This window comes from Lolium perenne, chromosome 6, assembly GCF_019359855.2.
Source record: "Lolium perenne isolate Kyuss_39 chromosome 6, Kyuss_2.0, whole genome shotgun sequence".
NCBI classification, from domain to species: domain Eukaryota; kingdom Viridiplantae; phylum Streptophyta; class Magnoliopsida; order Poales; family Poaceae; genus Lolium; species Lolium perenne.
In genome coordinates this window covers 88251741-88268844 of record NC_067249.2, presented here as the reverse complement: position 1 = coordinate 88268844, position 17104 = coordinate 88251741, and the positions used below count along the sequence as shown (strand labels likewise).

The 17104-nt window shown below is 42.9% G+C and overlaps 1 long non-coding RNA gene across 1 annotated transcript; it reads right to left on the bottom strand.

Annotated features, from left to right (window-relative positions):
• Positions 1-1222: 1222 nt before the first annotated feature.
• Positions 1223-16589, bottom strand: LOC127320997 (uncharacterized). Its single transcript, XR_011747051.1, has 3 exons — positions 16385-16589; positions 15235-15308; positions 1223-1533 (listed from the first exon to the last, which is right to left on the bottom strand). It is a non-coding gene; the product is annotated as an uncharacterized lncRNA (long non-coding RNA).
• Positions 16590-17104: the final 515 nt, after the last annotated feature.

Below are 17104 nucleotides of genomic sequence, written 5' to 3'. Positions count from 1 at the left end.
CTGCGCAGAAATCCAAATCTAGTATCAACCTTACTATCAAAGACTTTACTTGGCACAACAATGCAATAAAATAAAGATAAGGAGAGGTTGGTACAGTAGTAACAACTTCCAAGACTCAAATATGAAACAAAATTTGCTGTAGTAAAATAATGGGTTGTCTCCCATAAGTGCTTTCTTTATAGCCATTAATATGGGCTCAGTAATTTCAATGATGCTCACATGGAAGATAGAAAATGAAGCGAAAGGGAGCATCAAGAAGCAAATTAAAAACACATTTAAGTCTAACCCACTTCCTATTAAAAGGAATCTTGTACACAAATAAAATCATGAAGAACAAAGTGACAAGCATAGGAAGATAAAACACGAGTAACTTCAAGATTCTCAACATAAAGAGGGGAATCTTAATATTATTAAGATGCATATAACCATGTTTCTCTCTCTCATAATAACTTTCAGTAGCATCATTGATGAAATCCACAATATAACCATCACATAAAGCATTCTTATCATGAGTCTCATGCATAAAATAATTACTACTCCCAACATAAGCATAGTCATTCTTATTAATTGTAGTGGGAGCAAATTCAACAAAGTAGCTATCATTATTATTCTGATCAACATAATCAACAAATATAGGAGGCATAGTATAATCATAATAAACTTTATCCTCCATAGTAGGTGGACTGAAAAATATGATAGTCATCATTGCAATCATCATATATAGGAGGTAAAGTATCATCAAAGTAAATTTTCTCCTCCATGCTTGGGGGACTAAAAATATCAAGCTCATCAAAACCAGCTTCCCCAAGCTTAGAATTTTCCATAGCATTAGCAACAATGGTGTTCAAAGCGTTCATACTAATATCATTGCTACTAGCATGCAAATAAGGTTCCATAGGTTTTTTAATTTTCGCATCAAACAATCCATGTCTTAACTCAGGAAATAGATTAAAAAGCTCGCTGTTATTTTCCATTAACTAGTGAAAAACAAGAAACAAAAAGATGCAATTGCAGGATCTAAAGGAAATAGCTTCGAGCACTCACACACCGGCAACAGTGCTAGGAAATAGCTTAGTAGTCGGAGGATGTGAATACCTTTTACCTTACCTCCCCGGCAATGGCGCCAGAAAATAGCTTGATACGCGTAAAGCACACGTCCGTTGGGAACCCCAATGTGACGCCCCGGAACCGGTATCCTGAGGATTCCAGCGAACCCGCCGAAATCCGCACGATATCGATTCAGAGACGCCCTCCGACACGACGTGCGCGACGAATCACACACGTGATGCTAGAGGAATTAACACGAGCGGTAACATTACAACAGGATTATAATAGAGCCCACAAGATACATATATTACAACAACGACTCCAACGATATACAATACAAAGATCCAACTCATACAGAAGATCGAATACGTCCGAGTACGGACAAGATACAAATTGGACTAAGAGTCCTGAAGATAACCAGTGACGTCCATAACCCTGCCCAGGCCAAGCCGGAAGGGTAACCTTGCTAACGTCGTCATCTTGTACCTGTCAAAGTCGGGCCATCGGTTGCCGACAAAAGGGAGGAAGCAAAAGAGAAAGGGGAAAAGGCGAGAGTAAGTACCAAGGAACGAACTCCGGCACGTACTTAGCGAGATTAGAAATGGCTATGCTCGCCGGGCGAGTATATATATATATCGCCGGGGGCTATATGGTAGGTTTAGCGACAGCAAAACTAGAACCAATAGAGACACACTACAAAATCCGTCTACTCAGATAAGATAAGAGAGCGCATAAGGTAACAGGTAAAATACTACACACACATAACCCAGCCAAATACACATATCCCCTTCAACAATTGCGAAGAGGCAATGTAAAAGGCACTCAACGGTGGACAAGTTTTATTAGGTATCGGTTGTAGTAATGCTATATTACTATGCCAGTTATTATCAGATTATTAACAACAAGTATAAGGTGTAAGTTGTTCTATGATCAAGCTATACAATTCCAAGTCGTCCATAACCGCGGACACGGCTTATCGATAAGATGTACACCCTGCAGGGGTTGCCCAAATGTAACCATACGCATGCTCGAACCCACTTACTACAGGTGGAGTCTCACATCAAGACCGTTCCCAATGCAAGAGAAAGTTTAAGGGGAGCCACCCAACTAAGCTACCCGTGACGAAGTTCGGCCGTACTCCGATACGGACCCAGAGGTTGCGATGGCGTCCAAGGCGAGCACTAACGACCGGCCAAAGATAAGTCGGCACGCAATATGAGTACAGTACAAAATATAAACACCCGAAGGCAACAGGAAGTAAATCGTGCATCGTGCATATGAGCAAATAAAACCAAGGTTGTAGCTCCCAATAAACAGACTCGAGGAAAGGTAGTGGGTGATGGGGGTCCCACTCCCCCACGTACGGGTAGAGCGCTCAATCTCGGAACAGATAACAAGAGCTCGGGTCCTAGGGGACATTAGCAAGTCAAAGTTCCGATGCTTTCGCAAAGGGGCTCACAGATGCCTCTGCTTACAATTTTAGTTGTTAACAATTAAGTAAAGCATGTGTATCTCCAACAACTGATATAGCATGTGATAACCTTCCAACAACCCAACATATCCCGATAACAAATCAGGATAAACAACAGAGCCTAAACACGCCTACGACTCGCATGGCTCAAACATCAAGCAACGGCTATGGGTAAGGAATGATACATATAGGATTATTATGGTAAACAAGTGGAATAGGACACGTGACACGATAAAGAATCGCAACATAAGGATAGCAATGCGAGGGAGAGAGTAAAATAGGTGAAGAGAGAGGGCTCGCCTGTGAAAAGCTGCAAGAGCACTTGTCGTATCTCACCACACCACTTCGTGATCCTATCCGGGAAGAAGCAAATGCTGGAACAAACAACGGATGCAAATCTTACTACTACGGCAAAAGAATCAGCATGATCATGATATAACATGCATGGCATAGCAAACATGATGCGATGCAACTTATCCATATTAATCGGAGTCGGAACCCCGAACAAACAAATTAGGTTGAAGTTGCATATCTACCGGCAAAGTTAATTGTTGATTAGCATGGCAAGACATGGCAAGGGTGGGCTACTTCAATATTAAACGGAGCGGGGAATTCTTATCCGATAATTCCAAAATACTCCGCGTATATGTGAGGTGAAAATGCATGACTACCAACGCGTGACATGATGCAAGATGCAAACAGATGAATGGATGGCATAATCATGTTCCTTGCATTTTTCTGATCAAAATGAATATAAAATTTATAGCAATTGGATTTGTAAAAGTGCATATTTGAATCAATTGAAAAACCATCTGAGTTTGAAATGAGCGGGAACAGATACAAAAATGTTGGGTTTAATCCGCGCCAAGGGGATTCAAACTCAGGCCACTCGGATCAAGGAACAGGGATGGTGCCAGTGGGCTGATGATTCTGATTTGCGTACAGACAGGACGCATCTAAGGTGAAGTGTACACGACCACGATAACTGAACTTTTGACAGTTGCATCTGAAACTGGACAGCGGCTGGCAGGAACTTTGGATGAAGATGGCGAGAAACTGGGTGATGCTCCAGCGTGGTTCTCAACAGGTTGAGCAATAAGAATGTGCCATGGGTCGAATGGGACCAAAATGGTTGGAAACGATGCACCGTGTCGACGGGGAAGCTCGCCGGAAAACGGGACGACGACACAGAGAAACTGAAAACTGGAAACCATCTGTTTCTGGAGGCGACTTTGGAAGAAGATGGCGTCGTCGTTACTGCTCCGTTTCGGGTGATTCAAGATCCAGTAGAAAGAGGATGTTGCCGTGCTTGTAATGGTACCAGATACGCGTGCTGGGGTGACCTGTGCCGGCGAGGATCTACACCGAAAGACAGGATCGTGAAACAGATCAAAACTGCACGTTTTCGTTTTGGAAACCACTCGATCTCGTTCTCTCTCTCGTTTCTTCATCGATCCAGGGGTATAGATGCATGCAGGGGAGGACGAAAGGTGTGTTGCTCACCCTGGGGTGCTAGACGACGAGGAAGGGGAGGCAGAGGAGGTCGCCGGCGTCGAGGACGTCGAGGTGGCCGGGACGTAGACGGTGTAGACGTGGAAGATCTCGAGCAGCTCTTGGCGTCCCAGGTTCCGTGAAGCAGACGAGGGCGACGAGGAGATCAAGGCAGTCCTTTTCTGCTGCCCAGCTAGGCGTGCGGCGGTCCACGGCGACGGCGGCGTGGAGTAGACGGCGGCGGTTTGGCTCGGTAGGATTTTTGTTTAGAGAGGAAGAGAAGGTGGCGGCGGTTGGGAAGGAAATGGGACTAGGGTTGCAGGGCTAGTGCTGTGCTTGGTTTTACTTTTATAGGAGAGGAAAGAGATGTCGATGGCCGTCCCATCGCTGAGACAGCGACGTGCGAGTACGCGGATACGCTGCCGTACAGAGCTGGAAGAAAGGGTGCAACTAGACATGCTTCATGGGCTGTGCTGGTTCGGTGGAAAGGACAAGAATGAGAAGTGGGCTTTGGGAGATTAGAAACAAGGAAACCGGTTGGGCTAGTTGGAGAGGATTGGCTCCGTTGGACATAAAGCCATAATTCAGATTTTGATAGGAGCTAGCTTTTGTTTAGAACGTGCTTGAAACGAAACTTGAGAGACAGGATGAAACAACAGAGAGACATATAAAGGTTCAAAATGAGCAGGTAAAAATATTATTTTTTTGGATTTGAAACAATTTGAAAATATTTTATATGCTTTAAAGTATTGCATATTAGGGTTTTCGTGAAATGAAAAGTCAAGAGGTGGTTTATATAGAAACCACATGAGAGGAGAAAAGAAAATAGTTTTTATCTAGAAATAATTTTTATTTGATAAAAAAATGTGGATGATATGATGCATGATGCATGATAAAAGAAAACGAACAAGCAAATCTAATAGGGGTGCTACCCGGGGCCGTTACAATCGACACCACTAACAAGGGATCACGCCCCGAGATCCCACGTCCAGGTACGGGGGAGAGAGGAGAACTATCGGATCTTCAGGTGACGTGTCAATCTTCTCGACACCACTAACAAGAATTCTTGCTCCATGTTGATCGGCGACACCACTAACAAGAAGTCGTTGTTCCGGTGTTGATGATGCGCTTCTGTTGAGATCCTCCGAAGAACGAACCTAATAGGTGAGGGGCAAAGATCGTCCAACCCGCGTCGGAACCTAAGACTCGGAAAACTCAGATAAGAGAGAAGACTCAAAACTCGCATAGATAAGAGGAGAAAGAATATAGGTAAGGAGAAAAATCAGAGCTAATCAGATCTATCCAACGAATTTTAGAAAATAGTTTTGACACTCTAAACTTATCGACCATTGGCAAGGTTATCCTACAGGCTGGACTAGTGGGGTACCGTCAACCTGAGCTCTGATACCAACTTGTGACGCCCCGGAACCGGTATCCTGAGGATTCCAGCGAACCCGCCGAAATCCGCACGATATCGATTCAGAGACGCCCTCCGACACGACGTGCGCGACGAATCACACACGTGATGCTAGAGGAATTAACACGAGCGGTAACATTACAACAGGATTATAATAGAGCCCACAAGATACATATATTACAACAACGACTCCAACGATATACAATACAAAGATCCAACTCATACAGAAGATCGAATACGTCCGAGTACGGACAAGATACAAATTGGACTAAGAGTCCTGAAGATAACCAGTGACGTCCATAACCCTGCCCAGGCCAAGCCGGAAGGGTAACCTTGCTAACGTTGTCATCTTGTACCTGTCAAAGTCGGGCCATCGGTTGCCGACAAAAGGGAGGAAGCAAAAGAGAAAGGGGAAAAGGCGAGAGTAAGTACCAAGGAACGAACTCCGGCACGTACTTAGCGAGACTAGAAATGGCTATGCTCGCCGGACGAGTATATATATATATATCGCCGGGGGCTATATGGTAGGTTTAGCGACAGCAAAACTAGAACCAATAGAGACACACTACAACATCCGTCTACTCAGATAAGATAAGAGAACGCATAAGGTAACAGGTAAAATACTACACACACATAACCCAGCCAAATACACATATCCCCTTCAACAATTGCGAAGAGGCAATGTAAAAGGCACTCAACGGTGGACAAGTTTTATTAGGTATCGGTTGTAGTAATGCTATATTACTATGCCAGTTATTATCAGATTATTAACAACAAGTATAAGGTGTAAGTTATTCTATGATCAAGCTATACAATTCCAAGTCGTCCATAACCGCGGACACGGCTTATCGATAAGATGTACACCCTGCAGGGGTTGCCCAAATGTAACCATACGCATGCTCGAACCCACTTACTACAGGTGGAGTCTCACATCAAGACCGTTCCCAATGCAAGAGAAAGTTTAAGGGGAGCCACCCAACTAAGCTACCCGTGACGAAGTTCGGCCGTACTCCGATACGGACCCAGAGGTTGCGATGGCGTCCAAGGCGAGCACTAACGACCGGCCAAAGATAAGTCGGCACGCAATATGAGTACAGTACAGAATATAAACACCCGAAGGCAACAGGAAGTAAATCGTGCATCGTGCATATGAGCAAATAAAACCAAGGTTGTGGCTCTGATACGTCTCCGACGTATCGATAATTTCTTATGTTCCATGCCACATTATTGATGTTATCTACATGTTTTATGCACACTTTATGTCATATTCGTGCATTTTCTGGAACTAACCTATTAACAAGATGCCGAAGTGCCGATTCTTTGTTTCTGCTGTTTTTGGTTTCAGAAATCCTAGTAAGGAAATATTCTCGGAATTGGACGAAATCAACGCCCAGGGGCCTATTTTGCCACGAAGCTTCCAGAAGTCTGAAGACGAGACGAAGAGGGGCCACGAGGCAGCCAGAGCATAGGGCGGCGCGGCCCCCCCCCTGGCCGCGCCGGCCTATGGTCTGGGCCCCTCGCGCCGCCTCTTGACCTACCCTTCCGCCTACTTAAAGCCTCCGTGACGAAACCCCCAGTACCGAGAGCCACGATACGGAAAACCTTCCAGAGACGCCGCCAACGCCGATCCCATCTCGGGGGATCCAGGAGATCGCCTCCGGCACCCTGCCGGAGAGGGGAATCATCTCCCGGAGGACTCTACGCCGCCATGGTCGCCTCCGGAGTGATGTGTGAGTAGTCTACCCCTGGACTATGGGTCCATAGCAGTAGCTAGATGGTTGTATTCTCCCCATTGTGCTATCATTGTCGGATCTTGTGAGCTGCCTAACATGATCAAGATCATCTATCTGTAATTCTATATGTTGCGTTTGTTGGGATCCGATGAATAGAGAATACTTGTTATGTTGATTATCAAAGTTATATCTATGTGTTGTTTATGATCTTGCATGCTCTCCGTTACTAGTAGATGCTCTGGCCAAGTAGATGCTTGTAACTCCAAGAGGGAGTATTTATGCTCGATAGTGGGTTCATGCCTGCATTGACACCAGGACGATGTGACAAAGTTCTAAGGTTGTGTTGTGCTGTTGCCACTAGGGATAAAACATTGATGCTATGTCTAAGGATGTAGTTGTTGATTACATTACGCACCATACTTAATGCAATTGTCTGTTGCTTTGCAACTTAATACTGGAAGGGGTTCGGATGATAACCTGAAGGTGGACTTTTTAGGCATAGATGCAGTTGGATGGCGGTCTATGTACTTTGTCGTAATGCCCAATTAAATCTCACTATACTCATCATGATATGTATGTGCATGGTCATGCCCTCTTTATTTGTCAATTGCCCAACTGTAATTTGTTCACCCAACATGCTGTTTGTCTTATGGGAGAGACACCTCTAGTGAACTGTGGACCCCGGTCCAATTCTCTTTCTTGAAATACAATCTCTGCAATACTTGTTCTCTTGTTTTCTGCAAACAATCATCTTCCACACAATACGGTTAATCCTTTGTTACGCAAGCCGGTGAGATTGACAACCTCACTGCTTCGTTGGGGCAAAGTACTTTGGTTGTGTTGTGCAAGTTCCACGTTGGCGCCGCGGAATCCTGGTGTTGCGCCGCACTACATCCCGCCGCCATCAACCTTCAACGTGCTTCATGGCTCCTCCTGGTTCGATAAACCTTGGTTTCTTTCTGAGGGAAAACTTGCTGCTGTGCGCATCATACCTTCCTCTTGGGGTTCCCAACGAACGTGTGAGTTACACGCCATCAAGCTCTTTTTCTGACGCCGTTGCGGGGAGATCAAGACACGCCGCAAGGGGAGTCTCCACTTCTCAATCTCTTTACTTTGTTTTTGTCTTGCTTAGTTTTATTTACTACTTTGTTTGCTGCACTAAATCAAAATACAAAAATTAGTTGCTAGTTTTACTTTATTTGCTATCTTGTTTGCTATATCAAAAACACAAAAAAATTAATTACTTGCATTTACTTTATCTAGTTTGCTTTATTTCTTGTTGCTAAAATGGCCAACCACGAAAATACTAAGTTGTGTGACTTCACAACCACAAATAATAATGATTTCTTATGCACACCTATTGCTCCACCTGCTACTACAAGAGAATTCTTTGAAATTAAACCTGCTTTCTTGAATCTTGTTATGCGAGAGTAATTTTAAGTGTTAGTTACGATGATGCTGCTTGCCCATCTTAATAATTTTGTTGAATTGTGTGAAATGCAAAATATAAAGATGTAGATGGTGATATTATTAAACTAAAATTGTTCCCTTTCTCATTAAGAGGAAGAGCTAAAGATTGGTTGCTATCTCTGCCTAAGAATAGTATTGATTCATGGACTAAATGCAAGGATGCTTTTATTGGTAGATATTATCCCCTGCTAAAATTATATCTTTGAGGAGTAGCATAATGAATTTTAAACAATTAGATCTCTTGAACATGTTGCTCAAGCATGGGAAAGAATGAAATCTCTACGATTAAAAATTGCCCAACCCATGGATCGACTACTTGGATGATCATCCAAACCTTCTATGCAGGACTAAATTTTTCTTCGCGAATTTATTGGATTCAGCTGCTGGAGGTACCTTTATGTCCATCACTCTTGGTGAAGCAACAAAGCTTCTTGATAATATGATGATCAACTACTCTGAATGGCACACGGAAAGAGCTCCACAAGGTAAGAAGGTAAATTCTCGTCGAAGAAACCTCTTCCTTGAGTGATAAGATTGATGCTATTATGTCTATGCTTGTGAATGATAGGACTAATATTGATCCTAATAATGTTCCATTAGCTTCATTGGTTGCACAAGAAGAACATGTTGATGTAAACTTCATTAAAAATAATAATTTCAACAACAATGCTTACGGAACAATTCTAGTAACAACTATAGGCCATATCCTTATAATAATGGCAACGGCTATGGTAATTCTTATGGGAATTCTTACAACAATAATAGGAGTTCACCCCCTGGACTTGAAGCCATGCTTAAAGAATTTATTAGTACGCAAACTGCTTTTAACAAATCTGTTGAAGAAAAGCTTGGGAAAATTGATATACTTGCTTCTAAAGTTGATAGTCTTGTCTTGATGTTGATCTTTTGAAATCAAAAGTTTTGCCTAATGAGAATCATCATAATAAAATTGTTACTACAGCAAATGCCATCCAAGTTAGAATTAATGAGAATATAAGATTAATGGCTGAACTGCGTGCTAGGTGGGATAGAGAAGAAAATGAAAAACTAGCTAAAGAGAAGAATGTAGCTAAAGTTTGGACTATTACCACCACTAGTAATGATAATGCTACACATGTTGCTGCACCTCCTACTAATAATAATAAAAGAATTGGTGTTAGCAATGTTTCTACTTCTAATGCAAAGCGCGAAATCGCTAAATCTAAAATCATTAAATCGTGTGACAAAGCTGCTGAAATTTTTTCCAACATTGGGGATGATGATCCCATTGCTTTAGATTATAATGGTTTGAATTTTGATGATTGCCACATCTCTGAAGTTATAAAGTTCTTGCAAAAACTTGCTAAAAGTCCTAATGCTAGTGCTATAAATTTGGCTTTCACGCATCATATTACAAATGCTCTCATAAAAGCTAGAGAAGAGAAACTAGAGCGCGAAGCCTCTATTCCTAAAAAGCTAGAGGATGGTTGGGAGCCCATCATTAAGATGAAGGTTAAAGATTTTGATTGTAATGCTTTATGTGATCTTGGTGCAAGTATTTCTGTTATGCCTAAGAAAATTTATGATATGCTTGACTTGCCACCGCTGAAAAATTGTTATTTGGATGTTAATCTTGCTGATCATTCTACAAAGAAACCTTTAGGTAAAGTTGATAATGTTCGCATTACCATTAACAATAACCTTGTCCCCGTTGATTTTGTTGTCTTGGATATTGAATGCAATGCATCTTGTCCCATTATATTGGGAAGACCTTTTCTTCGAACTGTTGGTGCTATCATTGATATGAAGGAAGGTAATATAAAATATCAATTTCCTCTCAAGAAAGGTATGGAACACTTCCCTAGAAAGAGAATGAAGGTACCTTTTGATTCTATTATGAGAACAAATTATGATGTTGACACTTCGTCTCTTGATAATACTTGATACACACTTTCGCGCCTAGGCGAAAGGCGTTAAAGAAAAGCGCTTATGGGAGACAACCCATGTTTTTACCTACAGTACTTTGTTTTTATTTTGTGTCTTGGAAGTTGTTTACTACTGTAGCAACCTCTCCTTATCTTAGTTTTGTGTTTTGTTGTGCCAAGTTAAGCCGTTGATAGAAAAGTAAGTACTAGATTTGGATTACTGCGCAGTTCCAGATTTCTTTGCTGTCACGAATCTGGGTCCACCTCCCTGTAGGTAGCTCAGAAAATTAAGCCAATTTACGTGCATGATCCTCAGATATGTACGCAACTTTCATTCAATTTGAGAATTTTCATTTGAGCAAGTCTGGTGCCATTTTAAAATTCGTCAATACGAACTGTTCTGTTTTGACAGATTCTGCCTTTTATTTCGCATTGCCTCTTTTGCTATGTTGGATGAATTTCTTTGATCCACTAATGTCCAGTAGCATTATGCAATGTCCAGAACTGTTAAGAATGATTGTGTCACCTCTGAATATGTTAATTTTTATTGTGCACTAACCCTCTAATGAGTTGTTTTGAGTTTGGTGTGGAGGAAGTTTTCAAGGATCAAGAGAGGAGTATGATGCAACATGATCAAGGAGAGTGAAAGCTCTAAGCTTGGGGATGCCCCGGTGGTTCACCCCTGCATATTCTAAGAAGACTCAAGCGTCTAAGCTTGGGGATGCCCAAGGCATCCCCTTCTTCATCGACAACATTATCAGGTTCCTCCCCTGAAACTATATTTTTATTCCATCACATCTTATGTGCTTTTTCTTGGAGCGTAGGTTTGTTTTTTGTTTTGTTTGAATAAAATGGATCCTAGCATTCACTTTATGGGAGAGAGACACGCTCCGCTGTAGCATATGGACAAGTATGTCCTTGGTTTCTACTCATAGTATTCATGGCGAAGTTTCTCCTTCGTTAAATTGTTATATGGTTGGAATTGAAAAATGATACATGTAGTAATTGCTATTAATGTCTTGGGTAATGTGATACTTGGCAATTGTTGTGCTCATGATTAAGCTCTTGCATCATATGCTTTGCACCCATTAATGAAGAAATACATAGAGCATGCTAAAATTTGGTTTGCATATTTGGTTTCTCTAAGGTCTAGATAATTTCTAGTATTGAGTTTGAACAACAAGGAAGACGGTGTAGAGTCTTATAATGTTTTCAATATGTCTTTTATGTGAGTTTTGCTGCACCGGTTCATCCTTGTGTTTGTTTCAAATAAGCCTTGCTAGCCTAAACCTTGTATCGAGAGGGAATACTTCTCATGCATCCAAAATACTTGAGCCAACCACTATGCCATTTGTGTCCACCATACCTACCTACTACATGGTATTTTCCGCCATTCCAAAGTATATTACTTGAGTGCTACCTTTAAAATTCCATCATTCACCTTTGCAATATATAGCTCATGGGACAAATAGCTTAAAAACTATTGTGGTATTGAATATGTAATTATGCACTTTTATCTCTTATTAAGTTGCTTGTTGTGCGATAACCATGTTCACTGGGGACGCCATAAACTATTCATTGTTGAATTTCATGTGAGTTGCTATGCATGTCCGTCTTGTCTGAAGTAAGAGCGATCTACCACCTTATGGTTAAGCATGCATATTGTTAGAGAAGAACATTGGGCCGCTAACTAAAGCCATGATCCATGGTGGAAGTTTCAGTTTTGGACATATATCCTCAAATCTCAAATGAGAAAATTATTAATTGTTGCTACATGCTTATGCATAAAAGAGGAGTCCATTATCTGTTGTCTATGTTGTCCCGGTATGGATGTCTAAGTTTAAGAATAATCAATAGCGAGAAATCCAATGCGAGCTTTCTCCTTAGACCTTTGTACAGGCGGCATAGAGGTACCCCTTTGTGACACTTGGTCAAAACATGTGCATTGTGATGATCCGGTAGTCCAAGCTAATTAGGACAAGGTGCGGGCACTATTAGTACACTATGCATGAGGCTTGCAACTTATAAGATATAATTTACATGATACATATGCTTTATTACTACCGTTGACAAAATTGTTTCATGTTTTCAAAATCAAAGCTCTAGCACAAATATAGCAATCGATGCTTTTCCTCTATGGAGGACCATTCTTTTACTTTCAATGTTGAGTCAGTTCACCTATTTCTCTCCACCTCAAGAAGCAAACACTTGTGTGAACTGTGCATTGATTCCTACATATTTGCTTATTGCACTTATTATATTACTCTATGTTGACAATATCCATGAGATATACATGTTACAAGTTGAAAGCAACCGCTGAAACTTAATCTTCTTTTGTGTTGCTTCAATGCTTTTACTTTGAATTATTGCTTTATGAGTTAACTCTTATGCAAGACTTATTGATGCTTGTCTTGAAGTGCTATTCATGAAAAGTCTTTGCTATATGATTCACTTGTTTACTCATGTCATATACATTGTTTTGATCGCTGCATTCACTACATATGCTTTACAAATAGTATGATCAAGATTATGATGGCATGTCACTCCAGAAATTATCTGTGTTATCGTTTTACCTACTCGGGACGAGCAGAACTAAGCTTGGGGATGCTGATACGTCTCCGACGTATCGATAATTTCTTATGTTCCATGCCACATTATTGATGTTATCTACAAGTTTTATGCACACTTTATGTCCTATTCGTGCATTTTCTGGAACTAACCTATTAACAAGATGCCGAAGTGCCGATTCTTTGTTTCTCATTTGTTTTTGGTTTCAGAAATCCTAGTAAGGAAATATTCTCGGAATTGGACGAAATCAACGCCCAGGGGCCTATTTTGCCACGAAGCTTCCAGAAGTCCGAAGACGAGACGAAGAGGGGCCACGAGGCAGCCAGAGCATAGGGCGGCGCGGCCCCCCCCCCTCTGGCCGCGCCGGCCTATGGTCTGGGCACGCCGGCCTATGGTCTGGGCCCCTCGCGCCGCCTCTTGATCTACCCTTCCGCCTACTTAAAGCCTCCGTGACGAAACCCCCAGTACCGAGAGCCACGATACGGAAAACCTTCCAGAGACGCCGCCAACGCCGATCCCATCTCGGGGGATCCAGGAGATCGCCTCCGGTACCCTGCCGGAGAGGGGAATCATCTCCCGGAGGACTCTACGCCGCCATGGTCGCCTCCGGAGTGATGTGTGAGTAGTCTACCCCTGGACTATGGGTCCATAGCAGTAGCTAGATGGTTGTCTTCTCCCCATTGTGCTATCATTGTCGGATCTTGTGAGCTGCCTAACATGATCAAGATCATCTATCTGTAATTCTATATGTTGCGTTTGTTGGGATCCGATGAATAGAGAATACTTGTTATGTTGATTATCAAAGTTATATCTATGTGTTGTTTATGATCTTGCATGCTCTCCGTTACTAGTAGATGCTCTGGCCAAGTAGATGCTTGTAACTCCAAGAGGGAGTATTTATGCTCGATAGTGGGTTCATGCCTGCATTGACACCGGGACAAAGTGATGTAAAGTTCTAAGGTTGTGTTGTCTTGTTGCCACTAGGGATAAAACATTGATGCTATGTCTAAGGATGTAGTTGTTGATTACATTACGCACCATACTTAATGCAATTGTCTGTTGCTTTGCAACTTAATACTGGAAGGGGTTCGGATGATAACCTGAAGGTGGACTTTTTAGGCATAGATGCAGTTGGATGGCGGTCTATGTACTTTGTCGTAATGCCCAATTAAATCTCACTATACTCATCATGATATGTATGTGCATGGTCATGCCCTCTTTATTTGTCAATTGCCCAACTGTAATTTGTTCACCCAACATGCTGTTTGTCTTATGGGAGAGACACCTCTAGTGAACTGTGGACCCCGGTCCAATTCTCTTTCTTGAAATACAATCTCTTGCAATACTTGTTCTACTTGTTTTTCGCAAACAATCATCTTCCACACAATACGGTTAATCCTTTGTTACAGCAAGCCGGTGAGATTGACAACCTCACTGTTTCGTTGGGGCAAAGTACTTTGGTTGTGTTGTGCAAGTTCCACGTTGGCGCCGGAATCCCTGGTGTTGCGCCGCACTACATCCCGCCGCCATCAACCTTCAACGTGCTTCTTGGCTCCTCCTGGTTCGATAAACCTTGGTTTCTTTCTGAGGGAAAACTTGCTGCTGTGCGCATCATACCTTCCTCTTTGGGGTTCCCAACGAACGTGTGAGTTACACGCCATCAGGCTCCCAATAAATAGACTCGAGGAAAGGTAGTGGGTGATGGGGGTCCCACTCCCCCACGTACGGGTAGAGCGCTCAATCTCGGAATAGATAACAAGAACTCGGGTCCTAGGGGACATTAGCAAGTCAAAGTTCCGATGCTTTCGCAAAGGGGCTCACAGATGCCTCTGCTTACAATTTTAGTTGTTAACAATTAAGTAAAGCATGTGTATCTCCAACAACTGATATAGCATGTGATAACCTCCCAACAACCCAACATATCCCGATAACAAATCGGGATAAACAACAGAGCCTAAACACGCCTACGACTCGCATGGCTCAAACATCAAGCAACGGCTATGGGTAAGGAATGATACATATAGGATTATTATGGTAAACAAGTGGAATAGGACACGTGACACGATAAAGAATCGCAACATAGGGATAGCAATGCGAGGGAGAGAGTAAAATAGGTGAAGAGAGAGGGCTCGCCTGTGAAAAGCTGCAGGAGCACTTGTCGTATCTCACCACACCACTTCGTGATCCTATCCGGGAAGAAGCAAATGCTGGAACAAACAACGGATGCAAATCTTACTACTACGGCAAAAGAATCAGCATGATCATGATATAACATGCATGGCATGGCAAACATGATGCGATGCAACTTATCCATATTAATCGGAGTCGGAACCCCGAACAAACAAATTAGGTTGAAGTTGCATATCTACTGGCAAAGTTAATTGTTGATTAGCATGGCAAGACATGGCAAAGGTGAGCTACTTCAATATTAAACGGAGCGGGGAATTCTTATCCGATAATTCCAAAATAAAGATGCAAACAGATGAATGGATGGCATAATCATGTTCCTTGCATTTTTCTGATCAAAATGAATATAAAATTTGTAGCAATTGGATTTGTAAAAGTGCATATTTGAATCAATTGAAAAACCATCTGAGTTTGAAATGAGCGGGAACAGATACAAAAATGTTGGGTTTAATCCGCGCCAAGGGGATACGAACTCAGGCCACTCGGATCAAGGAACAGGGATGGTGCCAGTGGGCTGATGATTCTGATTTGCGTACAAACAGGACGCATCTAAGGTGAAGTGTACACGACCACGATAACTGAACTTTTGACAGTTGCATCTAAAACTGGATAGCGGCTGGCAGGAACTTTGGATGAAGATGGCGAGAAACTGGGTGATGCTCCAGCGTGGTTCTCAACAGGTTGAGCAATAAGAATGTGCCATGGGTCGAATGGGACCAAAATGGTTGGAAACGATGCACCGTGTCGACGGGGAAGCTCGCCGGAAAACGGGACGACGACACAGAGAAACTGAAAACTGGAAACCATCTGTTTCTGGAGGCGACTTTGGAAGAAGATGGCGTAGTCGTTACTGCTCCGTTTTGGGTGATTCAAGATCCAGTAGAAAGAGGATGTTGCCGTGCTTGTAATGGTACCAGATACGCGTGCTGGGGTGACCTGTGCCGGCGAGGATCTACACCGAAAGACAGGATCGTGAAACAGATCAAAACTGCACGTTTTCGTTTTGGAAACCACTCGATCTCGTTCTCTCTCTCGTTTCTTCATCGATCCAGGGGTATAGATGCATGCAGGGGAGGACGAAAGGTGTGCTGCTCACCCTGGGGTGCTCGACGACGAGGAAGGGGAGGCAGAGGAGGTCGCCGGCGTCGAGGACATCGAGGTGGCCGGGACGTAGACGGTGTAGACGTGGAAGATCTCGAGCAGCTCTTGGCGTCCCAGGTTCCGTGAAGCAGACGAGGGCGACGAGGAGATCAAGGCAGTCCTTTTCTGCTGCCCAGCTAGGCGTGCGGCGGTCCACGGCGACGGCGGCATGGAGTAGACGGCGGCGGTTTGGCTCGGTAGGATTTTTGTTTAGAGAGGAAGAGAAGGTGGCGGCGGTTGGGAAGGAAATGGGACTAGGGTTGCAGGGCTAGTGCTGTGCTTGGTTTTACTTTTATAGGAGAGGAAAGAGATGTCGATGGCCGTCCCATCGCTGAGACAGCGACGTGCGAGTACGCGGATACGCTGCCGTACAGAGCTGGAAGAAAGGGTGCAACTAGACATGCTTCATGGGCTGTGCTGGTTCGGTGGAAAGGACAAGAATGAGAAGTGGGCTTTGGGAGATTAGAAACAAGGAAACCGGTTGGGCTAGTTGGAGAGGATTGGCTCCGTTGGACATAAAGCCATAATTCAGATTTTGATAGGAGCTAGCTTTTGTTTAGAACGTGCTTGAAACGAAACTTGAGAGACAGGATGAAACAACAGAGAGACATAGAAAGGTTCAAAATGAGCAGGTAAAAATATTATTTTTTTGGATTTGAAACAATTTGAAAATATT